We start from the raw sequence: 26,370 nt of genomic DNA, 5'->3' as shown, positions 1-26,370 counted from the left end.
TACTCCATATCACAGCACTCTGAAAATAACTGAGATAATCTTACATCCATTCACAGATTTTTTTAAAAAAGCCTTTTTTAAAGTCACTGTAATCCCTTAATTCATCTTAGAGTAGGGATGACTGGATGGAGCAGAGCATTTATTGGCTGGATGTCCTTCTCAACACCATGCAAAGTTTGCAGCAGATAATTTTTTTTTTCTTTGTGCCTTAGGAGAGAGAAACAATTGCCACTACCTAGGATTGAACCCCCAACCTTCTGTGTGGGAGGCAAGCATGCTCACCACTATGTCACCACACTTCTCATAACTAACATTTTCTTCTTCTGGCATAGAGGTGAGGATGGGACAGGTAAGGGGGGAAAAAAAAACAATTGTCTTTCCTGTCCAATAGAAGAGTCTGAACATGAAAAACATGGCATAGCAGTGATTAAACTAATAAGTACCAGACATTAGCCATTGTTCTCCAACAATTCTTCTAAAGGGCCGTAACTTACAATATATGCTTTTATATTTACAGCCCATCATATAAAAAAAGTCTACTGGTACTATTCAGAAGTGTTTCCTTAGGAAGAGAATCCTTTTGTGCTTCCTTGGCAAATATGAAGGAACACTGTGCATTAATAGCAGCAATGTAAACAGTTGTGGCCTTTATTTAACACAGAGATAAATGTAACTCATTGTTGGCCCTGGAATCCTATGTTTTCATTGTTCAATGCATTTTTGTTCATTTTAGATGCTGCTCTTTCCTCAATTATTTCATGCACCGTATTTCACCCGAGCGTAGCTTTGGCAAAGGTAAGCTTCCTTGCTACAGCCCATATTGGAAAGGTTAACTGCACATCTCAAACAAGCAGAGTATATCAAAAGACCTGCCAACTTTTTTATGACCTTGGAACACCTTTAGCTCCAGAGAAAGTTATCAGACCCCTGCCAAGCTCTGACATTTAAGAGTCAGGTTCAGCTTGGTTGTTTTTAATGATAATATTTTGAATTATTTATGCATATATTGTCCCCGAGGACATTGAAGTGACGCTTGTAAGTCCACAAAGCGTTGGCTCAGCCATGCCTCTTACTAAGATAGGCCTTTGTATTGCTGTTGATATTCTGCTACGTAAGACATGCCACGACTATTGCAGTCCTTCAGGTAATATTGCACCAATTCAGAGACATAGTCTTTCAGGCTGAAATCAATGAATTTGTCACACAAAGTGAGTTGGGCTGTCAGCTGTAGGCAGGGCAACTCAACATATTTACTACATACCATGCCACACACTATCCATCCATCTCTCTCTGTCTCCCTGTTTCATTTGCGTTATGCCTGTACCAGCACATGCAGGTGGATAGTCTCAAATGTAGTTGATTGTACAGCTTTTAGCTGTTTGAGATACTTATGAACTTACACCTTACTCTGATAATTGGGTCACAAAAATCACACTAGGGAAAAAAAAAACTTCACTATTTACTATACTGGGAATGGGGAATAGGTAGGGAAAGCTGTGTATTATCTACACATCTATGGTAAGAGAGGTTTTTTTTTTTTTCTCAATGAAGTAATGATAACAGAGCTTCCCTATGTTTCCCCAAGCAAAAGACAAGATTGTAACAGCATGTCACAGGTATAAAAATAAAGAATATATTGGCAACACAATCCACTTTTATGCACTTGGCAAGTTTGTCATTTTGCAATCCTTAATGCTGATAGGCCAAATTTCAGCATTTAGATTTACAGCATTTAGATTAGGTTGACTGTGATGGGGTCCTAGAAGCTAAGAGGAGGAACGAGTGAAGAAATCACTTGGCCCTTCTTGTGTGGGAAAGCTATATGCCAATCTTTCTTAAGCAGTATTCCCTGCCATGAGAGGAAATATCTTCGACCATAGATACAGGTCTGTTGAAATTGCTTCCAGTTACAAGCCCCTGAGTTACATCGTTTCATCAACTTAATAGTTGTATAATCTTGCTATTGGAACTGACTTTCATCTAGGATATGGGCTACATATGACAAATTTTACACATGTATATTCTTTTAAACTGAAACTCTACACAAGTAGGGACCTTCCATCTCATAGGACTTTCTAGTATCTGAATATCAGAGAAGAGGGACAATGGGTAACCGGTCAGAATGATATTCCACCTTATTTATATGATGACTTTGAGACCCAAGGAAAATGTTTGCAAGAGTCTACTGTAAATTATTATATCTAAGGTATCTAATGTTGGCAGAGGTGCCTGAGATGGAAGTTAAGAAACAACTCCCCCCCCCCCACACACAGAAAATGTACATTTTGAAAGGAAAACACAGCATTCCTTCTTAATCTCACGTTTTCCTCTATAACCAAGGAAGAGTTTTCCTCAATGGTTTGGACAAGAATGTTTATCCCCTGTTTCCTGGCAATGGGGACACGGTGGCTCAGTGGCTAAGATGCTGAGCTTGTCAATCAGAAAGGTCGGTAGTTCATTGGTTTGAATCACTAGCACCGCATAACGGAGTGAGCTCCCATTACTTGTCCCAGCTTCTGCCAAACTAGCACTTCAAAAGCATGTAAAAATGCAAGTAGAAAAATAGGTACCACTTTTGGTGGGAAGGTAACAGCATTCTGTGCACCTAGGGCATTTAGTCAGGCTGGCCATATGACCGTGGAAACTTCTTTGGACAGAGCTGGCTCTTTGGCTTTGTAACAGAGATAGGCACCAACCCCTAGAGCCAGAAATGACTATCACGCATGTGCAAGGGGAACCTTTACCTATTTCCTGTCAGCAAAAATGGAAACTGAGTTCTAAGAAATCTGTACAGGAAAACATTAGGAGTCTTGTCTTAGAAGAAACAAAAAGGAAGTGACAATCTATCACATCATTGTCATTTATGTTGTCCATAAAGGGATATTTATTTTATTATACCAGTATTTATTTTTTTATGTTATGTTATTTTTATGTTATTTTATTATTTTAGAAAATTTATATAGTCACCCTATTCACTCTCAGTGCCTACTTTTTTTTAACAAGGATAAAATCTTAATACAAAAACTATATATGTGTGTGTGTGTGTGTGTGTGTGTGTGTGTGTGTTTTCTTAAGTTTTCGCAGGTACTTAATACCTGAAATAATACCCGAACAAAGCTGAATACCATAGATAGATAGATAGATAGATAGATAGATAGATAGATAGATAGATAGATAGATAGATAGATATAGATATAGATATAGATATAGATATAGATATAGATATAGATATAGATACAGAGATAGATATAGATATAGATACAGAGATAGATATAGATATAGATATAGATACAGAGATAGAGATAGATATAGATATAGATATAGATACAGAGATAGATATAGATACAGAGATATAGATATAGATATAGATATAGATACAGAGATAGATATAGATACAGAGATAGAGATAGAGATAGAGATAGAGATAGAGATAGAGATAGAGATAGAGATAGAGATAGAGATAGAGATAGAGATAGAGATAAAGTGTGGCATTGGTCGAGCTTTTAAATGATCTCTGGTGAGAGTGGGATGGGGGTAGTGTGCCCATTCTCGTTCTACTTGATCTCTTGGTGGCTTTTGATACTATTAACTGCAGTATCCTGGAGTGTCTTTGGGGATTTGGAGTGGTGGGGGCCACTGATTGATTTCCTTCTTCTATGCTCACTCCCAGTTCTGAAAGGAAGTGAGACGTCTGGCCCTGGTCTCTTGCTTTGTAGTGTCCTGCAAGGCTCTGTACTTTTTCCACTTATGCTCCTATCCAGTGGTGGTATTCAATTTTTTTACTACTGGTTCTGTTTGGCGTGGCTTGGTGCGTGAGGCATGGCTTGGTGGCCATGGCAGGGGAAGGATACTGAAAAAAATCCCCATTCCCTTCCCACCCCACTAACCTGCTTTCCAGCTCCATTCTCCTGTGCAGGGCAACAAAAAAAGACCCAGACAATCATCTGGTACTCTAATCATCTGGGACTCTGGAGGCAGCGAATAGATGGGGGCAGGGCCAACCAGAGGTGGTGTTTACCAGTTCTCCAAACTACTCAAAATTTCCACTATTGGTTCTCCAGAACCTGTCAGAACTGGCTGAATACCCCCTCTGCACCTATCCTATCTTGACTGTTGCAATGCATATATATGCAGAGGGGGTTTTGGCAATACATTTTCTCCTTTTATCCAGGTTCTAGAAATAAACTCAGCTGAGGCTTAGTACTGATCATTGACGTTGAACTGTTCTGGACTCTTCCTTTCTCTTCCAGGTGACGGAATCCAGAAATGAACTCGGTTGCCACAATGTTTTGTGTATCACTACATTTTAAAATATTTCTGTCATGGAATGGTTGAGCATTTATCAACCTTGGCAACTTTAAAATGTCTGAACTTCATTTCCCAACATTCCCCAGTCAGGTTCAAATGTCGCCCTCAGCCATAGAAACTTGCTAGATGATTTTGGCCCAGTCTGTATCTTCCTTCACCCAATCTGCATTTCAGGGTTGCTGTTATGGAGATAAAATGAAGACAAATCTCACTGTAATCTACCTTCAGGAGAAAAGGTTCAGATATAAATCAATCAAACAAACAAGCAAATCAATATCAAACAAGCAATAGAACACCATGCAAAAAAAACTCCACTGGCTGGCTACAAATTCAAATGAATCAACCTGTTTTAAACTCATTTACAGATTATCTTTTCTTCTTAACCCTAGGACAAAAATCAATCAATGTCTTTTAATGTTTATAAATACCTTTCCCTTTCAGGGAACTTCTTCCATTTTTCAAGACTTCAGTTCACCAAAGAGCGGGAACTTACTGCATATATGACATAAAAGGTAGAAAAAAAAATCTGAAGTGATTTATCTTGGCCTGATATTTCTACACCTCAGAAACCTGACATTTCAACAGGGGTGTGTAGACTTTTTATATCCACTCTATTTTGGCAACTGAAAGTTAGTCAGATCAATCCCACCCCAAGGCTCTAAATTATTCGTTGCCCTTCCATATGTAATCCATGTTCAATATGCTGGCACGCAGGTATATGCAGACGCCATTCAAATTTGACAGACAGCCCTCAGGCCATGCCTTCCCAGCCTGGAGATAAATATCAGATTCTATGTCAGTTGCCAAGAATGCAAATTTAGGGAAAGGGTTTTTTTTTTTAAGAAAATTTTTCTTTCATGTTTTAGCTGGTGACGGGAATACTTCAATGCTTTCCAATTCTTTTGATCAGGAAAAATGTGTGCCCCCACCCCATGGTCTCTCTCTCTCTTTCTCTCTCTCTGTATATCCAGCCAATACTTCTTAATGGCATTCCAGCTGTGTCTCTTCCCAAAACCTTGTTAGCAGACAGCAGTGTCAGCATTCTAAGTGAAATAAACATTCTAGGCCTGAAGTGCCAACACAAAATGGTTCCATCACAATTGCTGATTCACACACTTTGGTGCCAGGGATTGCTTAGGCAAAATGAATATTGCTTCATAATTTATCGGAAGGAAGGCAAATACTTAACATAAGCTTCTGGTCACTAGTGCCTGACTTGAGAACTGAGAAAAGACGATGGATGGTCTCACCGTTGCTCTCTTTAATTCTAAATTAATTAGTTGAGAAGAAATTCCACCCCTTGGTTCTGGTTGACATAATTATTGATGCAAATTGAGCATTATTGTTCAGTGCTCTAGACTTCCTGCTGGATTGGCTAAGTGTGCATTTCTCAGTACCTCACGATCCTTAGTCCTTAATTTATCCATACTTCTCTTGGACCAAATATTAAAGAAGCAATTGCCTATCAGCATTTTTGGAATGTTTCCCCTTCAAGGGCATACTGCTGTGGTGCTCTACTGATTTTCTGTAAAAGTTGCAATCAATTTGTAACAGAAAGGGAAATTTAATGAGCAATCATATTAACAATATTTAATTTATTTGAATATAAATACATGTAAATTACATTTAAGTCAGAAGGAGGACTGAGAAGATATTTGCACAACCCTTACATCCTGAACACAAACAGTTTCAACTCCTTCCCTTGGGACGACACTATAGGGTATTAGTATGTCAAGACAACTAGAGACAGGGACAGTCCCCACCCCCCCACACACTGGTGCCATAACTCTAATTCTCGCAGTTGACAAAACACAGTGACTATTAAGTCCTGTCTAATGCGTTACTAACCCAAAGTGTGTGGTTGTAGTATTATTTATCTTTTTATTGCCACTTATTTCTCCCTTCTACTGGTTGCGCTTTAATATTATGATTTGTTGCGCAGTCAGTCAGATGCTCAGACTGAAGTTGGATTTTTTTCCCTACCTATTGAGTCCTTTCCAAGGACCTGGGATAGGGAGATGTGGTTGTTCGATGGTGTTACAAATATTGTTGCAGGAGTGTAACATTTTTCTGAGTATACCCACTCTTTGTTGTTTGTAAGAATACGGAGTGCTTCTGTACAGTGGTGGGATTCAAAAAAAAATTTTATTTCCAGTTCTGTGGGCGTGGCTTGGTGGGTGTGATGTGGCTTGGTGGGCATGGCAGGGAAAGGATACTGCAAAATCTCCATTCCCTCACCACCCCACTAACTTGCTTTCCAGCTCCGTTCTCCTGTGCAGGACAACAAAAGAAGATGCAGCTGATCAGCTGGGACTCTGGAGGCAGAGAATAGATGGGGGAAGGGCCAGTTAGAGGTGGTTTTTGCTGGTTCTCTGAACAACTCAAAATTTCCGCTACCGGTTCTCCAGAACTGGTCAGAACCTGCTGAATATCACCTCTGGTTCTGTACCAGAGACAAATGTCTTGTGTGTCTAACAACACTTAGACAAATACAGTTCTTCTCTTCTCTTCTCTTCTCTTCTCTTCTCTTCTCTTCTCTTCTCTTCTCTTCTCTTCTCTTCTCTTCTCTTCTCTTCTCTTCTCTTCTCCTCTCCTCTCCTCTCCTCTCCTCTCCTCTCCTCTCCATTCCATTCCATTCCATTCCATTCCATTCCATTCCATACCATACCATACCATACCATACCATACTATACTATTCTATTGTTTTGCCATATTTCTCCCCACATTTTAGACTGAAGCACTAAACATACTCAAGTGTAGCCATTGATGTCTAGTAGGATTGAGGGTCCTTTTCAGAAAATATTTGTTTGGAAGGGTGATCCACTATTGGTTATCTGTACAGATATTTCACCAATGTGGTATTAGGAATGTATCCGTTGCTAAATATCAGCCTTGTGAGGTAGACCAGATAGGAAGCATTAGAGCAAGCTAGTTTTACTCTGGTGTAAAGTTACATTAACAGGATTGTACCATTCGTATTTCTAACTGCAGAAAAGAAAGGCACATAAATAACTCCCCACCCCCCCCGCTTTACTGTATACCTAAATTCTCATGACATTCTACATAGGCTTTGAGGCATTTTTTTCTTTATTGATTGGTAACTTTGGCAAATGTGTTCTTTTTTTTCCTGCAACTTTCTCTACTCTCAGAATATAGTTACACACACTCCCTTTATATTGTTTTATTGTTATATTTCACTTGTTTAATTCCATAGCTTTGTTCTCTGCGTCATAGCTACAATTTTCTTCTATTTTTTTTTCTATTTATGGACATTACTTTATGTGCAAGCTCTGAATGTCATAAAATTGATAGCTTCTGTATTCAGATGTGGAAATGTCAAGAGTGTTTAGATTCAGCTGTAATCTAACAAACCTTTAAAATTTTGTGTATGTTTAGGACTTGTTCCCAACTGTGTGAAAATAGCATAAGAAAAAGATGATATAAATAGCCTGACAACATCCTGTAATCCAAATTATCTACACCTAATTTAAGTGAGTTTTGTATCTTGTTGATTACTTTTTGGAACCAGGCCATTTTTGTTTTATTTTGTGCTTAAACTTTCAGCTGCCAATAAGAAATATACTACATATAAACACGGCTGTCTGTGTCTGTTGCATTTGAAAACTGTTCCTTCAGTGATAGATTTTCTCCTTCTCCTCCATTGTTCCTCTGTCTTTGTGCAGTTACAAAGAAACTTAAGGCTTACATTTTGTTTCTAAAATCATAATTCTAAGAAAAAAAATGAAATCTTAAAAAGCTCTTTTGGTTTAATTGTCATTAATAAAACTGGTGTTTAAGTAACAGGGAGAAATGAGGAATGTTTCTTTACTTTCTATTCTGGCATTCTTACAATGATTGGTGGGCATAATTTCAAGTGAGCAAATAATTGGATGGAGATACTTATATATTTCTTCTAGAGACCATTGCCTGAATCAAAAAATGTATCCAAGTATGTAGGAGAATAGACCCACATGTGTTCTTCCATATTTCATGCATGTGTACCAATATCACGTCTCCAGTTCTAAGCTTTGTTCTTTCAAATGACAGTGCCTAAGGAATGAGCGGGATTGCTCTTATATTGGTGATATAAAAAATGAGACTACCATTCTTATGCATTTTTGAGGCCACTGTCATATCTGGCCTGCAGATATGTGTAAGGCAGAAATTGATAAGTTTTGGTGGTGATCATAAGTTTGGTGGTGATCATAATAAATTGCAATAAGGAGGAGATTGTTCATGTTTTTCCTTTTTCAAAAATGGCAATAAACTTATATAATTTATAATATCACAACATTTAGATATTTCTAGCCTTCTTAAGTTGTTATTGTTGTTTTCTCTGGTAACCCTTAATAGACCTTTGCTGACCAGGCCTGAATGACAAGGCTTTAAGGATGTGTTTATATATATGAGATGAGATATAGGAGGAAGAGATGATGTGCTGCATTTTAAAAGAAGGTGATAAATTACTAAAATTGTTTATACTTGTTATGAAGTGGTAAGTAATTTCTTTATGTATTTCTTTTATTTTTATTTACCATATTCTTTTTCCTTTCTTTCCTTTCTTATTTTTTCCTTCTTTTCTGTACTATTTTTATATTCTTTTTTCATTTGTATTGGTTCTTCTTTTTTAAACTGTAATGTTTTACAGTAAAGTTTATTTTTAAAAAAACACAAGTAGAAAAAGGGCTATGAAAGCCAACATTTAGAGAATCTGAGCAACAAGCATTATATAGAAGGATTTGTTTCAGCAACCAAAACATTTGTTGATTTCATGTGAGGACAAAAGAGTTTCATTAAGACTGCCAACATCTCAATATCCAAACTTAAAAAAATGAAATTCAGTAGTGAGAAAAGTAAGGTTTTACATTTAGGCAAGAAAAACCAAACGTACAGGTATAGAATGGGTAGAAACTGAAGCAATAGCAATAACTGTAAGAGGGATCTTGGAGTCCTAGTGCACAATCACTTAAATATGACCCAGAAATATGATGCAGCTGCCAAAAAAAGCCAATGCAATCCTAGGTTGTTTTAACAGCAGATAGAGTCAAGCTCATGTGAAGTAGTGGTACCACTTTATAATGGTGTGATAAGACCACACTTGGCATATTGCATCCACTTTGGGTTGCCATGATCTAAAAAGATATTGAGACTCTAGAAAGAGTGTAGAGAAGAAAAACAAAGATGATTAGGAGACTGGACTTAAAACAGACGAAGAACAGTTGCAGGAATTAGGTATGTCTAGTTTAATGAAAAGAAGGAGTATAGGTGACATGATATCTAAGGGGCTTCCACACAAAAGATGTATTGGTCAACCTATTCTCCAAAGCACTTGAATGCAGAACAAGAGGCAATTCGTGAAAACTAATCAAGCAGAGAAGCAACCTAAGGAGAAATTTCCTGACAATTAGAACAATTAATCAGTGGAATGGCATGCCTTCAGAAGTTGTGGGTGCTCCCAACACTAGAAGTTCTTAAAAAGAGATTGGACGTCCATTTGTCTGAAATGGTATAGATTTTCCTGCTTCAGCAGTGGGTTGGACTAGCAGACTACCTTCCAACATATGTTATTCTGTTAAAAGAGTCAACCCTACCATTATTTGAGAGGATAGCATATTGATGGTGGATTGTGGAATATGAAAGCAAGGAAGATAGGACTATCTCTGCTGTCTGATCCATTCAATTTCCTCCCAACAGACTGTCCACTATGCACTGGGCTATCATTAGTTTGGAGCGCTCAACTGCCAAGAGGTTCTTTCACCTGCAGAACCAGAACCCCCCCATTTGGTTATGCATCTAAGGTTACGAAGATTCTTGGATTGGCATAACGAGATTTTAAATAGATTTTGTTTACATTGAAACTTAAATGTGAATTTGGCAGCCCATTCTGAAGGAAAAGGTTTAAGAAATCATAAAGGTAGCCAAAAGAGTGTTGAAAAAACACATCATGTATTGGATTGGGGAGAAGAGGGTCACCCAGTCCTAACATCCTTATTCTCACTGATTTTTTTGAAAGGGAGAAAAATAAAGACACATAGCAAGTTAGCAAATAAATAAATGAATCTGAATCTACGTTGAAGATCCTGACCAAATGGAGGGAAGCCAAATGAAACAAAAGCATAATCCGACAATAACAAACATTTGCATACCTCAATAACTTTCCTTACGCACTAATCTCCTCCAAGAACCTTTTTCATTCATGTACCCACATTAACTTTCAGAAAATACTACTATAGTGCATTGACCTGCTTGACAAACATCATCTTTAATCAATCTAATGAATAGCTCTTTTGTTTGCCAGTTGCTGTAGAACTTGTCATTTGAAAATGGGCAACTTAGAGAATTTGTATCACTCAAAATGCAGAAGATGGTGAAGATGGTTACAGATGCACCCAAAGGGCCTTCTTCCCAGTTCTTAAATACAAAGAAACAGTAGAACATGAAAAGAGGGACAAGATGTGAGAGGTCTATGTTTAGGAGACGCATTTGGGATGAAAGACATTCAGTAAACAAAGTATTCAAGTTCTTTAAGTGATCTAACAGGGATTGGACAGAATGAGTTTTGCTGCCTCTAGCTCTGTATTTTCAATAACATGGAATCAGGGTTTGCTCCATTTAGAAAGTATTTAGATTGTTGACCTTCTGCAAGGCTCAGAGCATTTGGACATTTCCAAAGATGAGAAAGCAGGCAAATGTCAGATACTAAGATTTGATGTACTGGAAGTGACATTCTGGAAATGAAGCCATTTTGCAAGGAGACGTCAAGGTGTTAATTTCAAGTTCAGATGCTGATCTCTGCCCAGCCACCTTGTTTGGAAGTCAGCAAACTGCTGTGATCCAAATTAACAAAAGGCAGAATGACAGACAGCTAAAAAGCAGAGATGATTCTCAATGCTCCCAGCAAGGCTCAAGATGAAAACAGACAAACAACAGTAATCTAGGTGGGATAATCTATCTCAGGCGAAAGAAGACTACCCTTCTATAACCTATTTATAAATAAACATGAATTGCAAAAGTCAGAAAGACTTTAGTGTTTTGATGATTTCACAGACATCATAATGACTGCATTCTTCTTTGTAATACTGTCTTCCCATTTGATTCTTCTTCTCAAATAGTTTGTTTTCCTTTTAAAAATCAGATTCCATTACTAGCACTATGGTGATCTAGTATCTGTTCCTTGGCCTTCTTATGTCAGAGTAATGTTAATAGATATTTAGATATTTAGCCACCATGCTACACTGGGACAAACTGTTGAACTGAACATTAATGAATAGATGATATTTTACCTTCTTAAGAATAACTAATAATAATTAATATAGAAACCACCACCATTCAAGTAAATCTCTTCTCCCACTGATATATGTCTGATTGCAACCTTGCTTTTTTTTAGGGATAAACATGACCATAAACAACATCATCATTCATATCAAACAACAGAAAAGCAAGATTTGGGGGGTGGGGGGCAGACTTTTAAACAACCATATGAAATCTGGCCAGTCCTCCCCAAGTCTGATTTGTCTGAATAATGGCTGGAACCAGAAAAGTACAATCTTGCTTTGAAAAGCTGACAAGAAATAAGCCACGAGTCCCCAACAGATAGTGAGCAACTGTTTAAGCCAGCCTTGGTGTTCTCTTGGGAGTCTGCATTCTTCTAAAGGGAGTGATAAGAACCTTTTACTATTTACCCCCATGAATACATGCCAAGAACTTCAAAGGATTTTCTTAATTGACTACAGATTGAATAAACAGAGTATTTTCTGCCAACGACAGTGCAGCTTGCTCTAACACTTGACTGTTGGCCCCACGTGAGCTTTCAAAAGGAGGGGGTCAAAATTAGGATTTGCCAAAAATGACAAGAGATTGGTGCAATCTGCTTTCCTTAGCTATCTGTGGCAACAGTTCTCAGAGTCACTTCTTTGTATCTAAAGGCCATTGTGTTGGATGTTCACACACTTCAAGAATTCAGTGGAACCGATAACGCCAAGGAGATACTATACTGTAGCTAAGTCTGACAACTGTTCAGTTCCAAATGAAGCTGGAGGTCCTTATTTGTAATCAACAATATCTCTTTAGCTCAATTCTATTTATTTGCATTCATTTCAAAGATGCTTCAGTTGCCCTAGGGGAGAATAACCTCTCTCATGCTATTTTTAAAAGCATAATTTTCACCTATTTATTTAGACAATCACAGTTTTTACCACTGATAAGAAAACATCATAAATTAAAAGTATGTACAGCTCAGCATGAAATAATCAATCCAAGATTAAGGCGTTTGCTTTAAGAAATTAGTAACCTAAAATCACCTTAACTAAAAGCCAGGTTTTGAGACCTTATCCATTGGTAGAGATTTCCATTGATTAAAGTTGACAGTAAAAGTCTCTATCCTGTCTTTAGATCTAACTGATCTTAGTGACAGGGAAAATGATACCAGAGCCTCTAAAGTCATCTTATGAACTGTATTAAAGATGCCATTTTCTCACTGGGCACACACACGTTGAGATACTAAGTTGGATAAAACCACATATTGCATTCCTTTTCCTGGAAGGCAACCTGGCTTTTCCATGTGATTTTTATCCATACTACTTTAATGTCAGCAGTTGCTGGATCCTACCTTAGAATGTTCCTGGCAGGGCAGGCCAAAATTCCAAAGTCTTTATTCCTCCACTCTTCAAAAATTAGACATTTTTCTCTTACACAGTATAGGATAACATTGCTTTCTTAGCCTATCATTGAATCAGTTGTTGCATTCTATTGAAATTTGGTATTCTATTACAGAACGTTTCTTTTTCACTTCTGTTGAGGTAATTCCCCGTTAGGAGAATGAGCGCATACAGGGAGACGTATTGAGAGTAGTGTTGAATAATGCACATACAGCACACAGGTACACTGTACAGTAAATATAGGGTTTTACTTTCAGAAACGTGTAAGCAAAGTTCAAAGATAAGCAGTCCAAAGTCATTCACAGGTAAGTCAGTCAGTTTTCAGTCCAGGGATAATCCAATAACAAAGTCCAGTGTCAAAACAGTTCAGTATCAGATTTACATCAAATCCATGAATAACTTAGGTAACTGTAGGTAACTTAAATTTGGCTTTCTGCCATGCCAAAGAGTGAAATTCACCAAGTTGTATTAACTACATTGTTTAACACATGGTTACTACACATTATGGTCTCACCCCACAGTGTTTCAGGCAAATCTGAGTCAGATAACATAGTGCGAGCCATGGCTTGTAATGTTTGCCCTCTTTGTTCTCCAAATGAGTTATGTTGTGGTCTGTAAGGTGCAGAATGTTTATGCTCAACACCAGCCAATTTCAGCATTGTTTGGAATCTTTTGTTAACAAACTCAGTCCCATTATCAGTAACTAATGTAATTACTTTACTCTTCATTTTTCTCTCAGCAAACCTTAGCCAGTTAAAGAAATGTTGGAATGTTTCTGTTTTTCATAAGATAGCAGAAACCATATCATGAGTAATGGTCCATAATACTCAAAATATAACAGGCACCTCCTAAACTTTGTTTCTTAGGACCAATTATGTCAGCAAACACAACCTCTAAAGGTTCTTTGGTCTTAAACTCATTAAGTCTGTTTGCTAAAGTAACCTTACTTTTCTCCTGGCTACAAGCATTACAGTTGAAATACTTGCAACAGGGTTTCAACTTTACTCCCTCTGACAATTGGACAGTTTGTTTGAGCATTTTGAAATTAATGTGCCCTAGACGTCTATGTAGTAAAAGTGGCTTCATCATATGGCTTAACATTGTTATAAACTGAGTTAGCCATCTTCAACTGGTCATCATGTATTACATATAAATCATTCTCTAATGTAGCAGTAACACTTTTACCCTCTTTCTCTATTATACAGTTATCTCCCCTAAAGGTTACTACATAACCAAGATTAACTAAAGCCCTTACTGATAGCAAATTAAATTTCAGTTTAGGTACATATAACATAATTAAATGTTCATTTATACAAGAAAAATATGCAGTACCTTTACCTGATGCTTTAATCTTCCATCCATTTGCCAATGATACATGTTGCTTATTTGTAGACATCTTTACAAACCTCTTTCTATCTTTAGTAATGCACTGTGATGCTCCACTATCAACAACCCACAAATCATGGTTTACAGTTGAATTGCTAGACATAGCTAAACTAACATTCTTAGCCTTCTGGTGTTTACTAGTATTCTGTTGTTTTCCCTTCTTACAGAATCTAGCTATATGTCCCCTAGCCCCACAAGAAAAACATTTCCTAACAGTATAGGCATTATGGACTATAATTTTCCAAACTGATTCTTCCTAGATATCCCAATCTTTTATTCCCAGCTAATATTGGGCCCCACTACATCTGGAGGGTTAGGGTATGAAGAAAAGTTGCAGGAATTAGATATGTCTACTGTAATAACACGAAGGATTAGTGGGTGACATGATAGCGGTCTTCCAATATCTAAGGGACATCCACAAAAATGAGGGGGTCAACCAATTATCAAAGCACCTGAGGGCAGGACAAGAAACAATAGGGGGAAACTAATCAAGGAGAAAAGCAACTTAGAACTGAAGATATTTTTTCTTGCAGAACAATTAATCAGTGGAACACTTGTCTCCAGAAAGCTGGGAATGCTCCAACACTGGAGGTTTTTAAGAAGAGTTCAGACAATCATTTGTCTGAAATATTATAGGGTTTCCTGCTTGAACAGGGGGTTGGACTAGAAGACCTCCAAGGTCCCTTCCAACTCTGTTATTCTGGAGATTGAGGAGACCTGGAATAGGCCACCTCCACTCCATGAATTTTTTTTTATTATTTCTTTTATGACATGTCCATTTCCTCTCTTCCTCTAAGAGATCCACCATTCCCCTTACAAGAACCTTGAATGGTTAACTAGACTGAAAGCAACCTCATGGAGCATCATGTCAGCAAAAGCCCAAACCTGATCTTCATTCTTTCATTGCTGCCCTATCAGGAGCCAATGACATTCTGTTGTGGGCAGAGGTATGTTGCTTTTGCTATGTTGCATGTCTGTCTTTTATATCAAACATGTTCTTTCCCCCTTATATGTATAATTGCTTTGGACTTGTTCTTGGTTTGGGAGCTGAAATTCAGCAAATTTGATTTCTTTCTAACAGAGAGGTGTTTGTGTGTGTGTGTGCAACTGCTTGCTGTGATTATATTTTGGTTTTGTATATTTTGGTTGGATGTGTGTGTTTGCGTGCACCTCAGTCTTAGTTTTTATTGTAAAATAGAAAGTGCAGTGTTTTACTGAGGGTGTAATATATTTAATTCATTGTGTGTCAATAGAGAGTATTATCGTTAGTTTATTCTTTAATGACCTTTAGGGACAACGTAAGCTTGATTTCTTAAAAATATTGCTTCCTCTTGTATGCTCAAGGAGTTTTCCCAAGTTATGAACCATGAGTAAATAAACCTTGCTATGATTCAAATGATAGCCTAGGAAAAGGTTAGTTAGCAGTGGTAATAACAGCTGCTGACAGTATAGCGTATCACTACTTTTTTCAAGTCTTAATGAACCATAAAGTCCCCCACATCTGCCTTTATGTATGTTTAGCTCCTGTCCCATTCATTTATTTCCTGTGCTCTGTTTTGCTTTTCTATAGTCCAAGCAACACTGCATCCATCTTCTGCAGCATCAATCTGTTTTGAAAGGGTAACCATTTCCCTACCGCTTTTCTTTACTGCTACAGTTTTTATTGCTGGGAGGTTGGTGCCTGCCTTCTCTTGTGCTTTCCAGTTCAAGCTGCAGGATGAATCTCATTTGGACAGACTCGTGGTCAGCCTTAATGATCAATTTTAAAAGGGCAGTCATGCCAATGCAGCACGTAGCATCAGTACAGACTGAGGAATGGAAGCAAAATAAACTGGAAGGCTTCGAGGTGCTCAGTAAAGTATGAATAATGGAGATAGATAATGCCCATGTGTTCCATGTATAAGGATTTGGAATGATATTCTTGCGTGATTGATTTACACCTTTTTCTATGAATTCTCAATGAATAGATAAATTAAAAAATCATAACAATCCATTTAAAACAATAAACATAATAGAAACAATAGCACCTGATAGGTTTCTAAAAACCTCAGAACTTGATGGAATAACAGTATCTTCTTAAAGTGTGTGGGATAATGTTCAATTGTGGGCAGTTTTTGGTAGGGTTGTATGTTATTATAGAATAGAATAGAATAGAATAGAATAGAATAGAATAGAATAGAATAGAATAGAATAGAATAGAATAGAATTCTTTATTGGCCAAGTGTGACTGGACACACAAGGAATTTGTCTTGGTGCAAATGCTCCCAGTGTATATTAAAGATACATTCATCAAGAATCATAAGGTACAACATTTAATAATAGTCATAGGGTACAATAAGCAATCAAATCATGCTAGTCAATAAAAATTGTAAGGATACAAACAACAAAGTTACAGTCATAAGTGGGAGGAGATGGGTGAAAGGAAGGATGGGAAGTTTAATAGTAAAAGTAATGCAGACTTAGTAAATAGTTTGACAGTGTTGAGGGAATTGTTTGTTTAGCAGAGTGATGGCATTTGGGAAAAAACTGTCCTTATGTCTAGTTGTTCTGGTGTGCAGTGCTCTACAGCATCATTTTGAGGGTAGGAGTTGAAAGAGTTTATGTCCAGGATGTGAGGGGTCCATAAATATTTTCACAGCCGTCTTGTGCAGTATACAGTGCAGGTCCTCAGTGGAAGGCAGGTTGGTAGTAATTGTTTTTTCTGCAGTCCTCTCTGCAGAAAGTTACTCTCTGAAATCTGTGTCTGTCTTGTTGGGTTGCAGAACCAAACCAGACAGTTATAGAGGTGTAGATGACAGACTCAATAATTCCCCTGTAGAACTGTATCAGCTGTTATTGCCTATTTTACAAAGAAAAGGATAATTTCCTTGAATGTAGGGGGTGAGGGTTTAAGCCTTTTAATGTGGACCAATTCAGGAAACAGACACCATAAGGATTCCATGAATGCTACTTTATTATCACTGTACCTCAAAACAATCTTGAAAGGCTACCAAGGTTCCCCCACCCTTATGCTAAATGTAACTAAGTGGTGTTATTTGAGTCTGTTTCTCCTCTTTCCCCAGAAGGTGAATTGTATTTTAATTATCCCTTACTTGTTCCTAAATATACTCTTGAAAATTATATCTACATTTCTCTAGAGCAGAATTTCTTAACTTTGACAATTGAAAGACGTGGATCTGGCTGGGAAATTCTGGGAGTTGAACCCCCACATCTTTCAGTTGTCAAGGTTGGGAAACTTTGCTCTAAATGAAGAAAAGAAGTGGCTAAGGTGATCTCTCCCTTCCCCTCTCCCCCTTCCTCCTCTTCTTCTCCTCTCCGTTTCTTTAACTTACATAAAGCTGATTATAACAGCTTTTAACAATTCCTTGTGAAGTAGGCTGTGCAGTGGAAAAGGGACTGATCCAATGTCATTCAGTGAGCTTCGTGGCTGAATGGAAACTTGAACTGAAGTTACTCTTGACCTTATCCACTATGACCACACTGAGTACTTCTCGTTTATTTACTCGCTGGGAAAGCATCCAAATAGTTATGTTCCAAAGGGTACATATTCCTGAACTACTATAAGAGATGTACATCCATTATCAGATTATCAGCTTCGTCAAGGTTACAAAGGAATGGGGCTTTCTGACTGACCACAGTAATGTAGTAATTCGTAGGACTAAACTTTTTGACAGTCTTGGACAGTTCATGATAGAAAGGAAGAGGCTTTTTTCCTAGTGCATGAAAAGAATTGATGTGGCAGTATTTCATGTTGTCAAACTTTTTCCGAGACCTCTGGACAAAGCTATAGAGAGCATGATGTTTGCCTTTTAACTCTGATAGCATTTGGCATTTTGAAAAATACTCCCAGCAGGAAGACTACCTCTGCTGAAATATGTCAGTAGCCATCTCTCCCCATTATCCAAATAGCCCTTGTGATGGATGCCAGTAGCACATGGCTTTCCCTACTACTTAGTGGAAGTTTCACTGCTATTGTTTTACTGTAATTATCTTCAGGGTTAAGGAGAGGTCAGGCCATTCCCGAGGAATAGGAAAATCACAGTTGATTTTGGCTTATAATTCTCCTTTCATTGTGAGGGAAGAACTGACTGAGAATACCAAGATATTACCAATATTTCCAAAATAGTACAGTACTTGGAAACACTATTTAGGGAGCTCTTGTTGATTTCCTTAGAAAGCATCACTAAAGAAATTCTGTCAAGGATGTCAAATGGAAAAAAAAACATGTCCGTTCACATACTCTCTACAAAGTGAGCAACGTGGCAGGATACATTTCCAAGAAGAGAGTCATAGCATTATTTGAAATAAAAATACGGTAAACCTATGGGCGGTGCACACCTAAATGGTCGGTGTTTTGTTCCTGCTTGTTGTGCTGAGCTTAGAAGTATGTATGTTGCACTGAACTCTGAGAATCTCATTTGTATGAGAACTGCTATTGGTTGTTATCATAGATAAAATGGAGGGGGTGCTCTGTGCAACCTCTCATCAAATCTTTTTATTAGCATTTTTTCTTTCTTTCTGGATTACAGATAGAGTCCACCTTTTTCATTTAGCGAATGCTTCAGGCAACTGAGAACATTAGAAAACACCAAAAAAAAAAAAAATATGAAAACAAGACAATTAAATCTATATTAGCATGTATAAATACTGTACATTTTTTACTCTCTGCCAAAACCTGGAGCCAGTCTGCTTATATAATTATGTTATTAGCATTGGTGCTGACTGGAATCACCTCCCAGAGACCTGATTTTTTGCCAATTTCAAGAAACATACGTAAAGTAGGAAGGTGGGAAAGTTATTCCAGTAAATCTGGGGCTATATGCATCACACACATGTTGCACATAAAAAAGAGGCAGTGCTTTATTCCAACAGTCACAGTCTATTGATACCTGTGGTGCAGGGATAGGCAGTCTTTCTTTCCAAAATACTTTGCCTGTGCTTCCTTTCTGTGGGTAAGGGACTGGCCCAAGATCACCCAAGTAGCTTCATGCCTATGACAGGACCAAAATTCATGGGGTCCCAGGTTCTAACCTAAATCCTTAAATCACTACACCAGACCGGCTCTCTTGTCATCTTTAGGGTTGTTAAAATAGTATTTCCCTATGGATAACTGCAAGGTGTGTAAAATCTATTATGCTTTATTATTTATTATGCTATTATCAAGTCATGCGATCATCAGTGGGTGCCAACTGACCATTTTTTTCCCCTATGCCTGAAGAACAATTTCAGAGATAAAGGAATGAATAAATGGTCAGCAGGATCATTAAAAGATAATAAAAGAATGTAAATAGCCGCATGAGAGGACATGAGAATAACCTTGGGAGACAGAAGGAAGAGCCACCCCGAGACAACACATTTACTGTAGCTTTACAACAAGGGAGCATGAGTATTCATGATTTTGGTTTCCTGTACCTGGGTGACAACATTGTCCTGGGAGCTTGAAAAAGAAAAAGAAAATAATCCACCCGCCCCAACTGATCCTGCATTGTCTAAGAAGGGGCAGAGGGTAATGTTAGCAGACTTTCAAGATTGTTATTGTACCCTATTCAATATGTGAATTTATTTAGCACTTTTGCAATCATTTCTTCTTAAAAACTTCCAGTGCTAGAGCATTTACAACTTCTGGAGGCAGGTTGTTCCATTGATTATTTGTTCTGTCAGGAAATTTCTCCTTGGTTCTAAGTTGCTTCTCTCCTTGATTAGTTTCCACCCATTGCTTCTTGTCCTGCCTTCAGGTACTTTGGAGAATATCTTGACTCCCTCATCTTTGTGGCAACTCTTGAGATATTGAAACACTGCTATCATGTCTCCCCTAGTCCTTCTTTTCATTAAACTTAGACATACCCAATTCCAGCAACCATTCTTTATATCTTTTAGCCTCCAGTCCCCTAATCCAGTTGCTCTTCTCTGCACTCTTTCTAGAGTCTCAACAATGTTTTTTTTACATCATGGCAACCAAAACTGCATGCAGCATTCCAAGTGTGGCCTTACCAAGGCATTATAAAGTGGTATTAACACTTCATGTGATCTTGATTCTATCCCTCTGTTTATGCAACCTAGAACCATGTTGGCTTTTTTGGCAGCTGCAGCACACTGCTGGCTCATATTTATTTCACATTTGCAGGGTCTATTTTTCTGAACTGGCCTAGTTTGAATTGTGAACAGGAGCCCCGGTCAAATTTTACATGATGCTGTTCTGTTGCTGCTCTTCTGCAAACAGTATCCTGAAACTTCAAACAACTTGGCAGGACCTGAAATGGCCTAAGAGTGAGATAGTGAACCTCGCCAAAATAGCGTAACATTGAAATTACCAGTCCAAATCTTCTCCTGCAAGACATGGAAGAAACAAGAAATTAAGGGAGGAAAAGAAGATGAGGAAAAGTGCTGCATGTGACTAAGCTCTTTTTGTGACTCACTTGTTGTTAACATAAAAGCAAAAACAAAACCTACTTTGCTTAGGTCATGACCCAACAGGGTAAAAGGAGGCAAGCACAGGAAATAACCTAGAAATGGAAAGAGATGGTCCTGGGCAAAAAGCCTCATCCCATTTCTACTACAATGCCTTCATTGGTGGATGTTAGTTCCCATCACTTTAGGAGGAAGAGCAGCAAAGTTGGAAGATGAAACCAGTGCTCCTGTCCATGTAGAATCAAGAAACTTCCATACAGTCAATTTAGTTATATTCTTTGCTGATCAGTCTTGGTGTTGAATCCTCTGAGGGAGAAATATGTTTTTATAGAAACTTTTATTTACACATATTCTTCTTGGGGGATTTGGTCTACAATCATGGTCAATAATGCTAGGCAAGATCTTACTACACAATATCTTACTTCTTCTCATCTACCACATCCTAAATGTATTGTAAGAGTAAAGCAAGAATGTATCTTTCTCATTTTTAGAACTGTTGTGAGCGGCGGAGATACGAGGCTGAGCCAGAGCAAACGTTTTAAAGGCTTTATTCTTTTGAATAAAGGGTTGCCGTGTCTGCCAGGCTAACTCGGCAGATCAGCTGGCGGCAACAGCTGATACCGTTTGACAGCTCCCTTTTATAGCCGGCTGTCAAACGGTATCAGCCAATGGGAGCGGTCGGCGCTCCCGCTGGAATGGCGGACCTGGTTGGGAACTCCAACCAGTCCTATAGACATAACAAGAACTGTCTATGCATTAGCTAAAATACTGAAAGGAGCACTCCTCTTATATAAAATTATCCATACGTTTATACTTAGATCTCTTTGTCTAGAAAGATCAGGGGTTAATAAATCTTGGGAGGGAAGGAAAGAAGGAAGGAAATAGAAGCTCATGGGGGAAAGGAGACCGTTATCTCCCTGCTCCTCTCCCCAGACATCCAATAGCCTTCCTTTTATGTTTTTCTTAAGATTTAACATCACTATTATAAACTTAGTAATCAGCAAGCATCAAGCTAACAATAGAATTCAACATTTCTTAAAATAACGAATGCCTGATTACTGAAACATTCATGTAAATTAACTGTGCATGGATCCTTATAAGTTCAGCAGAAGGGGAAATATTCCACACTTACATGTACAAATGTGTGCATTTGGGAGCTGGTTACATTTCAATCTTTTGTCTCCTTACAGTAGATGTGAATGAGCCTTTTAAATAGAGTAAAATTTACTTCTTACATGTATGCAGTGAATTGTTTTGGCAGTCTTAACTAAGAACCAAATGATGGCTTATTATCTTGGGATCTGAATGAAAGAGCATCACCAATTGCAGTCTTTAACTTCCTTCCTTCCACCTTCCACAGTCTGCCACTCTTTCCTTTTTTAGGAAAAAATGTACCATTTTAGAAGAGTGGATATTTAATAACACAGAGAGAATACAAGGAAGTTTTAACTGGAAAAAAACAATGTTTTTAAACAGGAAACCTATCAAAATTAGAGCCTAGACAAACTCACAAAGGGAGAATATTATCCCATTTTAAACAGTTATTCCCTCCTCCTCTGTTTTTGGTATTTTCAAGTGACTCTTTTTCAGTTCTTATTATTTTATAGAGCATTCTGAATTAAGTTTATCTTTAATCCATATGAATATCTTGGTAAGAAAGAAAAAAATGAGGTATGAATGCTGAATAACCTAAAGTCATAATGTACATGGATCAGTTGTAAAAAAAAACTAACAGGCTTGGGAAAGTACATTTGGTGAAATGATGATGTCTGGTTTCTCACTATATGTTTAAGAATGAGGCTAGACAATGGGTCAAGCCAAGCGAAACAATTTCTGTATTATCTAAACCAGGGGTGGGCAATTATGTCCTCTTTATTACCTGTGGGCTTCAACTCCCAGAATTCCTGAATCAGCATGGCTGGCTCAGAAATTCTGGGAATTGAAGTCCACAGGCCGTAAAGGTGCCATAGTTGCCCACTCCTGATCTAAGCTGTGCATCTTTCACTTTAGGCAGTTCAATTAATTGATTCAATTAAACAAAGACAGTTCCCTAATGAATGTCCCCGGATTTCTCTAAGGTTTACAGCATTCTACAAAAAGAGTATTTTTCCCTTAAGGGTTACAAAATGGTTGCCATTTGATTAGCATAAACTCAACCAACACATGCCATGTGTGATTAATCAGTCAACCGTTGTCTGCTCACAAAAACTCAATGACTCCGAAGTTTTGACTCCATAGAATGACGACCCTGGAATTACCTTCTAACCTACAAAACATTTAAATTTAATATGCACTTCATCTGTAAAATCTGTTAATTAATGTGTTGCCACAACATTGGAATTTCCTAATGTTGAAAAATGAAGGAATTGCACATTTTCAGATCTGAATTTCTCTGACACCCACAATTCTTGACACTCCACCATTTCAAAATGTTGTTAGTTTCTAGCCAGCACTTCTAAATCGTGGATCTTGTTGTTGATATTGTTCATGTCTGACTCTTCATGAACTGATGGGCATGATTTCAGCAGAATTGTGTGTTTACTTCTATGTCTTTGATTTTATGCTTAGACCAACAATGATGGCATCAAGCCACCTTGTCTTCTGTCATAATCTTTTTCAATTGCCTTTTGATTTTTCTGAGCATAAAATTATTCTGTGGTGATTTTTCCTTTCTATCTATGCATCCATATTTAAATGTTAGTTTTATTTATTTTTTCTTCCAGTGCAATTTTACATTGTGGTATTTATTTCCAAAACCAATATTTAGACTATATCTTAAGTATTTAGATTGTCACCATCAAGAACATTTGAAAACTAGACAAATTTAAGCAAACTAGGACTTTCCCAAATATGATGTTTCCTTATCCTTTTTTGTTTTTCCTGAACTCTTTGTGATCCTTTGTGAGGCTTTATTTTTCCTGAACTCTTTTTGATACACATCTGCTAACAGGATAAAACTCTCTTAAATATAACACTTCTAGTATATATTTCTCCATCTCAAGCCTCTTGAAGTCCCTAACTTCAAGTGGCCCCCAACCTTTTTTGAACCAGGGACCGGTTTCACGATTATTTATTCTTCCACGGTCCCTGAGTAACGCGAGACTTCACCGCCATCGGGACGGCTCTTCGTTCGAAGCGTCCCCCCCCCTTCAACGAAACTAAGGCGCAAGCACCCAAACGCTGCTTTCCAACCGAAAACCCAGAAGCAACCGAAAACCCAGAAGCGCCATCGAAACAAGATGGCGGCGCCCAAGTTTTATGGCCCGACAAAAAATGATCCACGGACCGGTACCGGTCTGGGGACTGGTGGTTGGGGACCCCTGGATTAGAGTACCCCACTCCTCACCCTGGTGTGTTTCCAAGGGCCCCATCCCTTCAGGGAGGAGCGGGAGGACTCCTTTGTCAAATGCTAGGGACAGCCACCTATATCTTGCCAGCAGATCACGTTGCTAAGTTCTCTCTGCCCTCATGGCCTACTACTGTTAAAACATTTCCAATTTCAGTTCCAAAGCAGCAAAACGTTCCTCTGTTGTTGGTCCTTGCCACCAGATGATTGAATGCAGGAGGCAAAGGGAGATGGGAAAGAGGGTGAGGATGGGATCAGAAGTGGTATTCAGCAGGTTCTGACCAGTTCTGGAGAACCGGTAGTGGAAATTTTGAGTAGTTCGGAGAACTGGCAAATGCCACCTCTGACTGGAGATTTTACAGTATCCTTCCCCTGCCACGCCCACCAAACCATGCCCACAGAACCGGTAGTAAAAAAAAATTGAATTCCACCACTGGATGGGATGCCCTCCCATCTTTTCTGGGGCCACACAGACTGTAGGTTTCTGAGAAGTATAAGTCAGAAGACATGGTGTTGCTGAAGTGGCACCAGCTTCCTAAGTTTTATTCCCATGGGGAGTCCTGGATCCTAGCATTCTGTAGTTAATCTGTTCGAGTTATTTTGATTCAATAATTGTTGCTCTATACATCCAATTTCACCTAATGGAAGGTTACAAATAGATAGATAGATAGATAGATAGATAGATAGATAGATAGATAGATAGATAGATAGACAGATAAGATAAATAGATAGATAATAGATATAGACAGATAGACAGATGATAGATAAGAGATAATTGATAGATAGAAGATGATACATAAGAGATAGATAGATAGATAGATAGATAGATAGATAGATAGATAGATAGATAGATAGATAGATAGAGAGAGAGAGAGAGAGAGAGAGAGATGTACAATAATGTCAGAATATTAAAATAGAACAGGAGAGATGCCATTTTAAAACTCTGTTCAGTTTGTAATCTCATCAGTTAATAATCACAGTCACTATCTCTCAATCTCTTTTACGAGAATATAAGTTTTATGAAAGAAAATCACAAAACACAATAATTTGTAACCCTTTCTAAACTACATTCTTTCTCGCAGAGTGGATTTTTTTTTAATTTTTGCAGCTGAATTTGCAACAGCCATCAGAACATGAATGTAACTTCAGACCTGGAGAACATGGCACTTTGCAGAAATGAAAACAGCATTTGAAGGAACATGGCAGAGAGCATAATTCCCCACACAGCTCAATCAATATGTTTAGTAGTCTTCAACTGCCTGTGAGACTCTTGAGAACAGGAATAGGATATTGTGGAACTGAAAGGAACATGGTTGGTTGTAAAAATGGGGCAGATGGAAAATAGTAACTTAGATAATAGGACTACAGATCCAATTGTAATATGTAAAAACCGTCCATTTGTGTCTTTATTTTGGCCTGTCCATTTTGAGAATGCAAATAAGGATTTACAGGAAAACAATGAATCATTTTAAAAAACTGAAATTCAATTATGCACGTTACACCTGCTCCTTAGTTCTTGAGCAACTATTTGATGCTTTGCTTTATTTTTCTCTCTGATGGAATTAACTTTGGTGCTGCAACATGAACTTTGCGCAACACAACCACTTGTGATGAAATAGCGTCAAGAACAAGGAGAAATAGTTTCATCTTTGGCTGTTTACCAAAACAAGGAGATTTATAAGATGGGAATTTTAAACTCGAGAGGAGGTAACTAATTGATGTTGTAGGTGTCAAAACACAAAAAGTTTTATAATATACTGTTGTGTATTTAACTTGGTGTGTTTTTTCTTCCTCCATAACCATGCACTTGATTTATGGTTGAATTGATGCATGTGTACTAAAGCTGTGTTTGTAGCACACTCCTATTCAAGACTCCTAAGAACTAAGGATGTTAAAGAAAGCTATAATTATACATATATATATAATTATATATATATAATTATACATACATAAATAGATACATACATATACATATTCATACACACACACACATGTGTATGTGTGTGTTTTCTTAAGTTTTTGTGGGTATTTATATGTATAGTATTCAGCTTTGTTCAGGTATTTTCCCACGTCATTATAGTTGTGCTTTTAAAGTTGTAGCTATGTTTTGGCAGAATTTCATCTACCATCATCAAGCTTGTGTATTGGGTTCGTCTGTGTGTCAGGCTTTCGCAGCCATTTTTGTTTTAAATTTGGATATTAGAAACACCAATCAAGCAGAACACAGGAAACTCCAAGACCAATAAACACATACAAAGACTCCCA

At 37.8% G+C, this 26,370-nt stretch overlaps 1 long non-coding RNA gene across 1 annotated transcript; it reads left to right on the top strand.

Annotated features, from left to right (window-relative positions):
* Window positions 1–730: 730 nt before the first annotated feature.
* Window positions 731–26,024, top strand: LOC148125538 (uncharacterized). Its single transcript, XR_015743995.1, has 3 exons — window positions 731–795; window positions 4,750–4,820; window positions 25,214–26,024. It is a non-coding gene; the product is annotated as an uncharacterized LOC148125538 (long non-coding RNA).
* Window positions 26,025–26,370: the final 346 nt, after the last annotated feature.

Source organism: Pseudonaja textilis, chromosome 5, assembly GCF_049901715.1.
Source record: "Pseudonaja textilis isolate UNSWEBS1 chromosome 5, rPseTex1.2, whole genome shotgun sequence".
Taxonomy (NCBI): domain Eukaryota; kingdom Metazoa; phylum Chordata; class Lepidosauria; order Squamata; family Elapidae; genus Pseudonaja; species Pseudonaja textilis.
This window is presented reverse-complemented; position numbering and strand designations above follow the sequence as displayed.